This window comes from Cibotium barometz, chromosome 5, assembly GCF_041138505.1.
Source record: "Cibotium barometz isolate CiBa-2024 chromosome 5, ASM4113850v1, whole genome shotgun sequence".
NCBI lineage: Eukaryota > Viridiplantae > Streptophyta > Polypodiopsida > Cyatheales > Cibotiaceae > Cibotium > Cibotium barometz.
Window position 1 is genome coordinate 44362524 of NC_141050.1, and position 14539 is coordinate 44377062.

Here is a 14539-nt window from a genome sequence, read left to right on the forward strand (position 1 = left end):
TTTCTTTGTTTTCTAAGGGGCCTTTGTTTTTTGGGCAATAGTTGGTGCATGTCTTTCCTTTTGATCCCTTGTTTCATGTCAATAAAAGTCTGCAGAATGCATGCCCTATTTGGGTAGAAGTGATAGGGCTTCCTCCTTGGCTTAGACCTGCACTGCCTGATATAGCTCAATCCCTAGGTTCTATGTTATACATTCCTGGTCATCAGGTAGGAGGGAGGGAGGGCAATAGTGTGGGTATCACTTGGAATCCAGCTAATGAAACTCTAAAATCTATGGAGGTGGATTTAGGTCAATTGGGTAAGCTTGATTTAGGCCTCAAGTTTGGAGCTTTCCCCGGTGCTTGCTTCAAATGTGGGGCCTTTGGGCATATTGCCAGACTACCTTGATTTAGAGTCTATGAGGGACGAGGTAAAAGAGGTTAATCGAGGGGGAAGTGACAAAGAGAAAGTACTTCTAGAATCTCAGAAGAAGGAGATTAAAGGGAAGGAAATAATGTTGGGATCTGGGGAAAACCCAGTGGAAGGGGGTTGGGCTAAAGTTAAAATCAAATCCAATATCAGACAGACTAAGGCTGAGGCTAGGAAAGCCCAGCTTAATTAGGGTTCCGAGATTAGAAAGAATGGGAACGGTGAGAATCTTAGCTCTATCATTTTTTCTAACCCTTTTAGCCCACAGCTTGAAAGAGATAACCCTATGATGGTAGAACAAAATACTGGGCTGATATTGAGTGACATGAGGAAAGGTTCGTGTGTTGTTCAAAATAGCCAGGATGATGAGGAAGTGGAGATGGTCCCAGAAACTGCCTTAGCATGAAGAATACTATGGATTTTACAGGGTGCACGTGGAACGTGAAAGGGATTAAAGATAAGAGGAAAAGTGCTTTATTTTGGGAATTAGTGAAGTCGTTGACTGTCAATCTTTGTTGTACAGGAGCATAATCTTTTTGGGAAAATTTATAGAATAAATAGCTTCAGTGATTGGGAAATCTTTTATAGTGGTGTTAGTTTAGGATATAGTGGGGTCATGACTCTAGTTAGGAGAGATCTTAGTCCCAATGTTATAGCTAATCATCCTGAGGGAAGAATTTTGGTGGTTGAGATTGTAGCAGATGGTGAAAGAATATGGATTATCAATGTATATGGGGCTTATAATCACAAGGTTAGGAGCAATATGTGGAACTGGATTGCTAGTTTAAATGCTCAAGTACCTTGTATTGTGCTCGGGGATTTTAATATAGTGGAAAAAGTAGTTGATAGATGTGGTGGTAGTTCTGTTCTTATAGGGAAGGAAAAAGGGAAATGGGAAGAGCTTAGAAGGGGGCTGGGGCTCAAGGGTAGTTGGTATCTGGGCGACTGGAGAGACAAACCGGGACACACTTTCTTTAGCCTTCAATATCTATCTTCTTCCTCAAGAATTGATAGAGTTTTCTTTAGTCAGTAGGCTTCATGGGTTCCCCATACTTTGAGAGTTCTCGGGGACTGTAGTTCTACACTTTCTGATCATCTTCCTTTGAATTGGAGCTGGTCCTATTCTGATGGGGTTGACATGGATTTGTCTCATTTCCCAAAACAAGGAAATTGAGAGTTCTCGGGGACTGTAGTTCTACACTTTCTGATCATCTTCCTTTGAATTGGAGCTGGTCCTATTCTGATGGGGCTGACATGGATTTGTCTCATTTCCCAAAACAAGGAAATTGAGAGTGAATAACCTACTCTTGAAGGATCCTCTCTTTGTGGAGTATACAGAAGAAGCAATTAAAAAACTCAAAAGGAGAAAGGGGATTGATGGCTTCTGGAAGCAATTTTCTAATGAGATGTAAGGGATCATTAGAGCTGTGGGTAAAATGAGGGCTGATGAAAGGAGAGGAGAGAGAAGAAAGTGGATTGCTTTGTTAGAGGACTTTTGCTAAAGAGGCAAACTATAGGACTAGATGCTGCTGACACTGAGTTATATTTTAAGTGTCAGGCCAGTATTAAAGCTGAGGAGGATAGATGCTATAGAGAACTTGACTATTGGGCTAGAAGGAATCTGTTCAATAACAGTAGAAAACTAGACAATAGGCTTTTTAAACTCCCAAGGAAAAAGTGTGATAATTGTTGAAATGTCAAGCTCGTATACAGCTGGAGGATAGCACATGGGTGCTGACAGAGTGACTGACAGAGTGACAGTATGGTAGATAGATATCGTGTGGTGTGTTTATGACCGCGTCCAGCTGGTCATGTGTGGTGTGGACATTACATTAGGTTTACTTTGTAGTGTGGACATAACACCATGTTGTGTTCTCCTTTGTGTGTGTGAGAGATTGTGACTATGGCTTCTCTCCTTCTTTATGATTGATGGTTATGGATTAGGGTTTGCTTCACTTGTGTGTGCTGTCTCCTGCTTCTGTTTTTTATCATGGTATCAGAGCCAAGAGCTCATTAGATGTGTTGTGAGAGTGAGTGAGATAAGAGGGTAGAAGAAGAAAAAGCTGTGAAGGGAGCCATTGGAGCTTGGAGCAAAGGAGAAGCTGTGGAGCACACATCGGCATCAGATCTGAGAGCTAAGGACCATTGGTGAGTGTAGCAAGACCCCCTTTGCGGATTGCAGGTATCAAAGAGCAAGTTCAGTGAAGATTGAAGTGCATAAAGCAAGCAGAAAATTTTTGGTTTTGAAGCTTTCATGGAAAGCTTGTGAAGGAATGTATTTTGTCAAAACTATTGGTGCAAATACAAAGGAAACACAGAGGTTCTCATGTATTGTGAAAGGGCACATGTATTAGCAACACTAGAGCAAACCATTGCATGAAAATTGATGCATTACAGGCAATTTGTGAAGAAAAAAAATTCTGGTTTTTTGGACTCTACAAAACCAGAGAATACATGCCCCGTGGGGAGGATCGATTGCGGAAGATTGAAGCAAAATTGAGTCAAACCCTTCATACCCATGATAGATTAGGTCATTGCTAAGAGACCTATCAAGTCATTGGTGATTTCCCCTCTCTCCTAGAGCTCCAGGAGCAGGCGGCGCTTTCTGGATGAGTTTCTTGGACAGTTTGCAATGTATTTGATCTAATTCACTCATTACTACTCCATTTGATGCCATTCAAAGCTTGGGGAGTTTAGCAAAGACATTGCTAAGGCCTTATGATGCTTGGTTGCAGCTCATTTGATGTATTTGGAGCTCATTGAAGTGATTTATCAGAGGTGTGCAGGTTTGCAGAAAGTCTGTCCAGAAACAGAGCATTTTTAATCAAGGCATTAATCTTTGTCTATATCAAATTGGCCTAATTCCTTTGGTACAAGTAGAGTCCTATGAGTTGCTAAACTTTTGATTCAAAAAGTTTTGGATTTGGATAAGATTTGAAGGAGATAGAGCACTTTTAGTGAGAGGTGGTACCTGACAGATGCAGAAAAAAGCAAACCAAGGAGCTACAAAAATTGGTGGTTCTCATTCATCTTGAAGAATTTGATCAAACCCTTCTAGGATATGTTGGAGCAATGTGTTGGGAAGCCAATGCAAGTTGAATCATTGAATTTGGACAAAATTTGAAGGATTTAGAGCATAATCTTGACTGGTTACTGGCGAGAAATTACTGGCGAGAAAAAAAACCAGAAATTTTTTTGTGAAGGAGTATCATTTGGTTTCAACTTTGATCAAGTGTACATTGTTGGTGCATCATTGTGGGATGTTAATGCACACAATTTGCAAGCATTTGATGTGATTTGGAGAGATTTGAAGCTTTACAGGTCCGGCATACAACTTGTCAAAGGGGTACATCTACTATATTTTTTGCAACAATGGGAGATGGTCCGATACAGATTGTTGGAGAGAAGCTTGATCGCACTAACTTTCAAGTGTGGAAGTTTCGAATGAAGAGTTTTTTGAAAGGCAAAGGTTTATGGAGTCTCGTCTCGGAGGAAGACCCGGAGCCATATCTACCTCCTCAACCAAATAATGCTCAGTTACTGGCTCACAAGCAATGGGTAGAGCGGTCTTCGAAGGTGTTGCATTATTTTTCCATATGTGTAACAGATGCCTTGCTTATTCACATCCAAGATGCAGATACACTGAAAGAAGCATGGGGTATCTTGTGCCGAATGTATGAGACAGACACTGGTGCAAGGAAGATACAACTAAAGCAACAGATTCACAGTGTAACACGAAGGAATAGGAGTATACATGAGTATGTTCAGGAAATCAAGGGTTATGCAGATTCCTTGTCATCAATCCATGCCCCGATGGATGATGATGATTTGGTTGCTCTCACATTACGTGGTTTAGGCAAAGAATACAAATCTTTTGACACTTCCATCTCAGTAAGGTTGGGAGGAATGCCAGACTTTAATGAGCTTGTGTCATTGCTCATTGTGGAAGAATTGAAGCTTGGCCTTGGTGGTCTGAGTGTTACAGGTGGTGCATCCTCGTCAAGCAATGATGAGCATGCAAGGAATCAGGCTTTTTACTCATCTAGAGGCTTTCGAGGCAGGGGGAGATTTACCTCTCGAGGCCATGGAGGACGTGGTTGGAATGACAGGTCTACTCAACCACAATCAAATCAGAATTTTCAGAATTCACAGTCATCATTTGGATCACGTGGAGGTCGTGGATTTCAATCCCATAGGGGGAGATTTGGAACAGGTGCTCGTGGTAGAGGACGATGGCAAGGTCCTCAACAAAATTTGAATGGGATTGAATGTCACTATTGTGGCAAACTTGGACATATGGCAAAATATTGTTACAAAAAGCAGAATGATGTGAGGAATGGAAGACTACAACATGGAAATTATGCATCTACTAGTAACAATGATGGGAGTTCGAATCATCTTTTTGCAATGAAGCATGTTATGGGGACAATGGATTCTCAGAATGCAGGAGATGAGTCATGGTATATGGATTCAGGTGCCTCAAACCACATGACATGTCATGGGGAGTGGTTTGAGAAGATGCAACCATTGGATACAAATGGTTATGTGGTCACAGGAGATGATACTCAGCATCTTATAACACATGTTGGCAGTGTGCCTTTAAGGATGCATGATGGAAATGTGAAGAATATGTCAGAAGTGTTATATGTACCATCCATCACAAAGAATTTGGCATCAGTAGGCCAAATGGTTGAGCAGGGATTACAAGTAAGATTCAATGAGAATGGTTGTTTTGTGGAAGACTTTAAGCATGGCTGTAGATTGATTGCCAAGGGCAAGAAGGAAGGAAGGTTGTTCAAATTGGATGCAGGCATACCAGAATTGAGCTCAGCCATGTTTTCAAAGAGTAATGGGATTGTGCAGGATATTGACATGTGGCACAAGAGAATTGGCCATGTCAATATACAGAGATTAAAGAACATGCAAACAAGAGGCATTGTCAGTGGATTGCCAGTGGATTGCCTCGATTCAAATATGATGGACATATGCATGTTTGTGAAGCCTGTCAGTTTGGAAAGCAGGCAAGGTTGAGGTTTCCTAGAGAAGGAAACATGAGTAATAGACCACTTGAGATAGTGCACAGTGATGTATGGGGCCCAGCACAAAACCCATCTATCAAAGGAAGTCTATACTATGTGACATTTATAGATGACTTCAGCAGGATGACATGGATATATTTTTTGAGAGAGAAGAGTGAAGTGCTGGAAAAATTCATGGATTTCAAAGCTCTTGTAGAAAAACAATATGGCTGTTGGATTAAGTGTCTGAGAACAGATGGAGGTGGTGAATACACCTCAAAAGCTTTTGAGCATTTCTTGCGGAAGCATGGGATAAGGAGACAGTTGACATGCAGGTATACACCTCAGCAGAATGGTGTGGCTGAGAGAAAGAATCGAGTTATATGTGAAGTGGCAAGGGCAATGCTCAATGAAAAGAGCATGCCAGATTACTATTGGGCAGAAGCATGTGCTACTGCAGTGTATATCCTGAACAAAACACCTACAGCAGCCATTCATGGAAGCACGCCAGTGATGCGGCTTACAGGTTACATGCCAGACATTGGACATCTCAAAGTCTTTGGATGCGTAGCTTATGTCCATGTGCCTGATGAAAGAAGACGGAAGTTGGATCCAGGCAGAGAAATGTGTATTTGTTGGATATGCACAGGATCGAAAGGCCTACAAATGTTATAACCCTCAAACTAGACAAGTAGTCATCTCACGTGATGTGGTGTTTGATGAGCTTGCTAGTTGGTACAAAGCAAAAGATGAGGGGGTTATTGACACACTTGAGGCTAATGTGCCTGTGAACTTGCCATCACAAGCAAGTTCTAGTTCTACTACTATGTCTGGGCCAGCAGCAGAAGCTGAGAGTAGCAGTGTACGTCCATGGTCAGGACGTTTGAGGCATGAGAGCGTGAGCACTGGGAGTAGTGCTATGGATAAAGGCAAGAAGAAAGTTGAAGGAATTGGGATCACAGGCTATGAGTCCTCTAGTTCAGAAAGTTTGGATGAGGAGCTCGGAATACCTGTTTTACGCACACCTGGTGCTAGGCAGGACAGATATGTACCACCACATGCTCGTGTTACAGGTGTACAGAGTGACCCGCATGCATTGCGGAGATCCCAGAGAGTCAGATATCCAGTGGAAAGATTGACATATAGAGATTTTGCTATGCACTATGCATACATGACATCTATGGTGAAGCATGTGGAACCTACATGCTATACAGAGGCTATTGGAGAGCATGTATGGGAGAAAGCCATGGATGAAGAGATGGATGCTTTGGACAAAAATGATACATGGGAATTGGCTGAGTTACCTCAAGGAAAGAATGCAATTGGTTGCAAATGGGTGTATAAGGTAAAGTGCAAGTCAGATGGCAGCCTAGAGAGACATAAGGCAAGGCTGGTCGCTAAAGGATATGCACAAACTTATGGTCTTGATTATGATGAAACTTTCAGCCCAGTGGCTAAGATGGCTACAGTGAGGTCTATCATTGCACTAGCAGCACAAAAAGGTTGGGCTTTACATCAAATGGATGTCAAAAATGCTTTCTTGAATGGTGAACTACAAGAAGAGGTGTACATGGAACAGCCAGAAGGATATGTACATCCAAAATATCTGACTTTTGTTTGTAGGTTAAAGAAAGCAATCTATGGTTTGAAGCAAGCACCTCGTGCTTGGAGTGACAAGATCAGCAGATATCTTGTCAGTATTGGATTTGTGGTTGGAAATGCAGACTCTTCACTTTATGTGAAGAAGACACATGATGGTATTGTGATGATAGTCATTTATGTTGATGATTTGATTATCACAGGTGATTGTGGGAAAGGCATTGATGAGGTTAAGGCCTCTTTATGCAAAGAGTTTGATATGAAAGACCTTGGTGATTTAAGGTTCTTTCTTGGCATTGAGGTGATTAGAACAAGCAAGGGTATATGGTTGGTGCAAAGGCAATATGCACTTGACATGCTGGCAAAGTATGGTATGACAGCATGCAAACCAATGTTGACACCATTAGAGCAAAACATGAAGCTTAGGGCTGATTTGGGTGATGAGCTTGATGATATCACCATGTACAGGAAAATGGTTGGTAGTCTTATCTACATGACCATTACGAGGCCAGATCTGAGTTATGCAATTGGTTTGGTGAGTCAGTTTATGCAGAGTCCTCGTAAACCTCACTTGGATGCTGTGAGACGGATTCTGAGATATGTCAAAACTACCGTGCATTATGGTCTTTTCTATGAGGCAGGAAAAGACATGCATGTCTATGGATATACAGATGCAGATTGGGCCGGTAGTGCATATGACAGGAGGTCTACCAGTGGCTATGTTTTCAGCCTTGGTAGTGGAGCTGTGAGTTGGAGCAGTAAAAAGCAACCTACAGTTGCTTTATCTACCACAGAGGTAGAGTATCGTGGAGCAGCCATAGCTGCATGTGAGGCTATGTGGTTGAAGAAGTTGCTAGATGATGTCAGGTTACAGAGTGATATGAGAGTTGTCATTCATTGTGACAACATGAGTAGTATTCAGCTTGCTAGCAACCCAGTTTATCATGCCAGGACCAAACATATTGAGGTCCACTATCACTTCATCAGAGAGAAAGTGCTAGATGGGCATGTTGATTTGACATATATGCAGACAGATGAGCAGGTTGCAGATATCTTTACCAAAGCACTTGGTAAGGATAAGTTCGAGTATTTCCGTACTAGATTGGGAGTCCTAGAGATGGACATGTCGAGCTTGAGGGGGAGTGTTGAAATGTCAAGCTCGTATACAGCTGGAGGATAGCACATGGGTGCTGACAGAGTGACTGACAGAGTGACAGTATGGTAGATAGATATCGTGTGGTGTGTTTATGACCGCGTCCAGCTGGTCATGTGTGGTGTGGACATTACATTAGGTTTACTTTGTAGTGTGGACATAACACCATGTTGTGTTCTCCTTTGTGTGTGTGAGAGATTGTGACTATGGCTTCTCTCCTTCTTTATGATTGATGGTTATGGATTAGGGTTTGCTTCACTTGTGTGTGCTGTCTCCTGCTTCTGTTTTTTATCAATAATGAGATTGTGGGAAATATTATGGATGGAAATATTATGGATGAGGATGGTACTCCCATTTGAATGATACTAAGTCACTGGCCTTGAAATGGGTAAAATTTTTAGGTTCAACCTAGTCTAAAAGAGGACTGCTCCTCGAGGAGATTTTAAGCTGAAGATAGATTGCTAGGACTTCTAAGACAAATGGTGGACCCTAATAAAGCTATTTGGCTAGAAAGAGATATTGAGGTTGATGAGTGCTGGTATTCCTTGCTAAAGCTGGGGAGGGAGAAAGCACCATGTTGGGATGGCCTTTCAACTGAGTTCTTTATAGCCTTTTGGCCTTCTTTGAAAGAGGTGGTAGGTGACATCTGTAAGAAAGCCTTCAATTCAGGTTTGTGGGACAAGGTTTTTAAACAAGGGCTTGTAAAGCTCATCCCTAAATAAACTGCTTAACAAGTTTGGGCATTGGAGGCCTATTACATTATTAACAATGATGTACAAAATTTTAGCTAAAGTGATTGCCCTCAGAATCACTCCTGTGCTGCAAAATGTTATTTCTAAAAAACAACATGGCTTTATCAAAGGCAGGTCCATCTATGATAATATTTATGCATCACTACTGGGAAGGGATGTGGCCATTAAAACCCAGCAAAAATGCATTATGATGCAACTGGACTTAGAGAAAGCTTATGAAGGATTCAGTGGTCATTCACATTGCTAGGGTGATGGAAAAATTGGGCTTTGGAATTCAAATGGCTACATGCATTTATACTCTTTCCTTGGGTGGATATTCTAAAGTGTTGCTTAATGGAAGAGTTGTAGGGGGATTTGAGATTAACAGATCAGTTAGACAAGGTTGCCCATTAGCCCCTGTGCTCTTTGCTATTACTTCCCACCCCTTAATAATGTCATTAGAACTAGCATGCATTGAAGGGAAGATTACTGGTTTAAAACTCAAGCACAGTGAACAGCTAGTAATACAATGTTTTGCTCATGACTCTTTATTGTTTCTAAGGACTGGCCCTAGAACTAGTGCAAGAGTATGCCAATGCCTCTGGTTCTAAATGTATCATTCTGAAATCTAGAAATATAAGCCTGATTGAAGACAATGACTTTGATCTTCAAAGGTGGGGTTGTGAGGTGGTGCAAAAGGGCCAAATTGTCAAACTGCTTGGTGTTCGTTTTAATGTTGGACTTACTAATAAACAGTTGGTAATGTGGGCCATTAATAGATTTTTGGATAAATTGAAGAAGTGGGAAGGCTTGAAGGTTTCTTTCCATAACAGGGTTGATATCTGCAATTCAGTTCTGAATGTTTATGTTATGTTTTTAAGTCATGTGCTAAAATTCGGAAAGTGTCATTGGAAGAAAATCATTAGCCCTATTAGAGATTTTCTGTGGAGAAATGGCAATGGTAAAAAAAAGAGTCTCTGCTTGGCTTGCTTGGGACAAAGTATCAGTTCCCAAAAAGGAAGGGGGCATTGGTATTATTCATTTGCCCACTCATTGTGTTGCCATAAGGACTTTGATCTCCCTAGGTTTTCATCTCAAAATGCCACTTTGGGCTTTAATGAGGGAACTGGTGGAGATTGCTGATGCTCTGGCTAAGGGCTTTAATGATGAGGGAACTGGTGGAGATTGCTGATGTTATGGCTAAGGGCAGATGGGGGAACCTAAATCGGAAGGATCAACTTTTCTCATGTGCCCCTCTTAAGATCGCATGAGTTTAGTCCCCCTCTAGCTTCGCTTGATACATCTATGGTAAAGAATCTTAACAATAAAGGCATTAGATATCTAGCTGACTGTTGAAACAGGGATCTAGCTAGGTGGAAAGAGGTGAACCTGTTATCTTTGGAATTTCAGCCAACTAGGAGGGAGAGAGACTTGATGGCTCAAGTGTTGGAGGTGCTGCATAGTGAATTATGTTCCACAGCAACTAACACTTCAGTCTGGATCAAGGATTGGACTTGGATCAATGGGTTCAAACTAAAGGAGGGCAAAACTAGGGACATTTATGCACTAATGAGAAAGGGGGATGCCAATGTGTTGTATTGTAATAAAATATGGAATGTAAAATGGAGTTCCTCTAGTTGGAGAAAGAGATGGAACTTGATATGGGATTGTCATGTCCCTAAGAAATTCCAAGTTTTTCTATGGAAGGTATGCATGTGGGCATTACCTATTGGTTATAAACTGCAAAAGGGAAACATGGCTAGTGGCATTTGCCCTAGGTGTAGGTCTTCAATTGAAGATGGCAAACATGTGTTTTGGGAATGCCTAGCTATAAGGAGCACCTGGTGCAAAATAACTAAATGGATAGAGAAGGGACTGGACATGCAAACTTATTGGGGGGACTAGATGTTTGGTAAGTGGTCAATCAGTGATTGATGAAGCTGGTGTTTAATATTATCAGAACTTGCATCTTATGGGAAATCTGGACTAGCAGGAATGCAATTGTATTCTTGAGGGCTTCATGTACAGGATTGCAAGAGTCATAGCTAATGCATAAATGTGTGTGCATGTGCTGGTCTGTATGTAATGTGAATAAAATTAGGTCTCCTGAGTTGGATTTGTTGATTCAGAATCTGCAAAGGAATATGCTTTGAATGTTGCCCTTATTCTGAATATACTAGGGTTCTTCCCCTAATGATGGATTGTTGGCTGCAGGTGAGATGTTGGGTTGAGAAGAAAAGGCCTCCTAGATTTGGACCTAAAACTAAGAGGTGGTACCACAAGGAAAAACAAATTGATCACACATTTGTTGATTTTATTGAGAATCCGGTTGGCATCAGACCCACAGACAAAGTCTAGGCAAAACAAGGGGGAATGCTGGAAAAACAATCCCCTCATGGTTGCACTACAAATGCCATGATGGAGGCTCGCCTACTACCAGGGTATCAAATCTCGTGGGAACAATCTTGCTTCTTGTGTGAGGATGAAAGATGGGAGTTTCTACGTAAAATCTTGAATGAGGTGAAAAAAGAGTAGATAATGGTATTCTGGCTCTGGTTGTATGACAGCTTTGGAACAGTTAATATAAATAAATATTATTGGTCCAATAAAAAACCAGGTGTAAAACACTCAATTAAAGAAACCAAGCGCATGCTAAAAAAACGCTTAAACGCTCAAAATAGTCGTCAGTAATCCTCCAACACATCGGCTTATCATCATGTTTTCTAACCGCCGCCGTTGCCGCCTCCTCCTGGCATTGCAGCAAATCATACGCCGCCAAGGGCCACCTAGAATCTGGCAGATCCGTCCAATGTGAGTTGTTCGTTTGGGCCGATACTTCAAAATTGATCCATGGATGGCGGTGATGACTTCAAGCTAGGCGTGGAAGATCATCACATGGGGCATAGATCAGGTGCGCCTTGTGGGGAAATCTCAATTCATGAGGCCGTTATATGAGGAGAATGCAGCGCTACGGCGAGCTTTGTATTCCATGCGAAGAGGAGGTCTAGATCATTTACAAGGTGAGTAGGTAGTTGTTGGTGAGCAAGATCGCTACATGGCTAGTGATGCCACAGAAGGCAGAGCGAGGGAGGTGGGGATGCAGGCGGGTGAGCTGCTTGGAGCAGTTGGTGGTGGATGTAATCATAACTGCTCCGTATGGGTAGCTATGCAAGGCTAACAAATAGCTGTTGGGGTAGCGCAGAGTGTGCAAGCCCAGACTACTCACTGTCGTCATCATTGTGATCGTCATTAATGGTGGGAGGGCACGTAGCACATCCTTTATTTTATGGTGGGCCCACTGGTGGTTGGTCGGAAGAGATGCGAGGGAGGGACGCTCCCGATACCAACCATGGCTACCCCATGGCTGGCAGAGCATCCGCCTCTGCTTAGCCACAACGTCATGCATTCTCCAATGCCATTTTTCTTGCATCAAGCCTTTCTTTGACGGTGAGTATCTAGTCTAGGCGCCAGTGAGAGGTGGGAAAATTGTTTCTTGTAGACATGGATGCCTGCGCTAGATCTACAAAACTCTACAGAAGTCGAGTCCGCCGACAGATTGCACGGACAATCGCGGGAACATGAGCGTGAAGGGGAGAAAGACCTCATAGGGCACCATCACTCGCTTTCTCTAGAGACTGCAGCTCGGTGGGGGAATACCTACTCTCTCACTTCTCCAGGTAACCCTTCTCTCTATGCTCACTCTTACTCCTATTTTTCTGAATCTCAGCAGTACTAACAAAATTAAGTAGTACTAAGGAACAACAGTTTAAACAAATCAAAAGAAGAACAAGGTAAGAGAGCTTTTGTTGATGCATTTCATTAGAGAGAGAGAGAGATTAATCACAGATCTTTACTTTTGTTGGCATATGAAGACACTGCAAACCTTAGCGAGCATGCTTTCCTTTTGGCTAGGCCACTTTCAAAACGGCAGAAATGAAACCATACTAGATTGCTCTCAAAGACTGCTAAATGTGAATGACAGCATGGATCTAGAGGCTGTTTTCACAATGGTAAATAACATACCCATGCCTTTTGCAGATCCCCTCGATTTTCATGTCACAAATGGACAGTTTCTAGGCATTGACTTCTCGTTTTTGCCTGTGATCCATGCCTCCCCTATAAAAAGAGAGCCTTTGCCATTTTCGCTTGGGTAGCATACTTCGTGTAGTGTAGAGCATATTTGAAATTCTTGAACGGACATGAATTTGAAAGCATACTTGAAAGCAATGCTAGATTGACATCCGCACTCGATCTAGAAGCATGTTCTTATGTTTGATGGGGATTCAAAAGTACCTCGCAAATTAGAAAATTACAAATTCATTACCACATTTGAAAATGAGTTTTGTATCATGAATCAATACATAGGACTAATGGCCACCTTCAACATTGAAGGTGTTTTGGTCCACTTTCGATATCGAAAGTGCTATTTGGGAAACATGGGAAGGGCATATTCTCCTATGTTTATTAAATTTCAGGGAGGACTGTGCCAACTCTTCGCCATACTTTATGTATGGTTTTTTTTTAAAACTTCACTCATACAAACGAGCACGAAAATCCTATAACTTGATGAGTGATGTGTAACTCAGATTCAAATGTGGTAATAAATTTGAAATTATCTACCTTGCGATGTACTCTGAGATCTCTATCGATGTCCATCGATTCCTCATGGTGGCGAATATAATCATAGGCTTGATGTTTATACTTGTTCAAGCTCTATAAGCTATTTATATAAACTTGAGAAAGACACACATACAAAGAAGATGTGCTGCAGAAATGGTATGGGTTGTAATGTCCATCTTCGTTTAAGTGCTTCAAAATTTTTATACGTGAACGAAAGGACACACGTTCTTTCAAAGTACGTTTTTAATGCATAGGTGTGCAAGCAATCAAGAGGATAAGGTTACCCAAGCATTCTAGTTTTGAACAATAGTTATATACATATAATTCCAAAAACAGTAGCAAAACCTAGTTACAAACTCATATCAACAAACCAAGTTACAAACCAAGCTATAAACTCATGTCCATATTAAGAAGATTACATATCAAACTCCATTTGTCATCTTCTAGTTACAAACTCATATCCACAAAAATAACTTTACATCAAAACCTAGTTACAAACTCATATCCACAAAACATAGTTACAAACTCATGTCCATTTAAGAGCATGCTCACTATGCTTGGTTGGTCGTGTGTTTGAAATGTCAAACTTCAAGAGGGGCCATGCCATTTCAATTTTCGAAGAGAATGGTTAGACAAGAATCTTGCCCCCACCCAAAAAAGGGACACAAAAAAGCTCATGCACCACACTCCAATCGATTGTGTGCGTGAACTTGATGATGTGATGTGATACATTATGGTCCTCTAATGGTACACTCCAACCAACCATGTGAACGTGCTCTTGATGCATGAATATAGAGAGAAATAAGAGTCAAAGAAACCTAAAGAGCTTCCCAGAGCTATTACATAGAGAAGAATATGCATGGGCAAACCTTCAACCCACACAGCCCATGCACAACACCTGCAATTCTCACTAAGGGCTTTGCAGTCAATTCATAAGCATATCTTAGATGAATAGGCACTTACAAAGCCGGCACTTGCATTAAGCCTCGCAATCTCGATAGCCATCGAGGT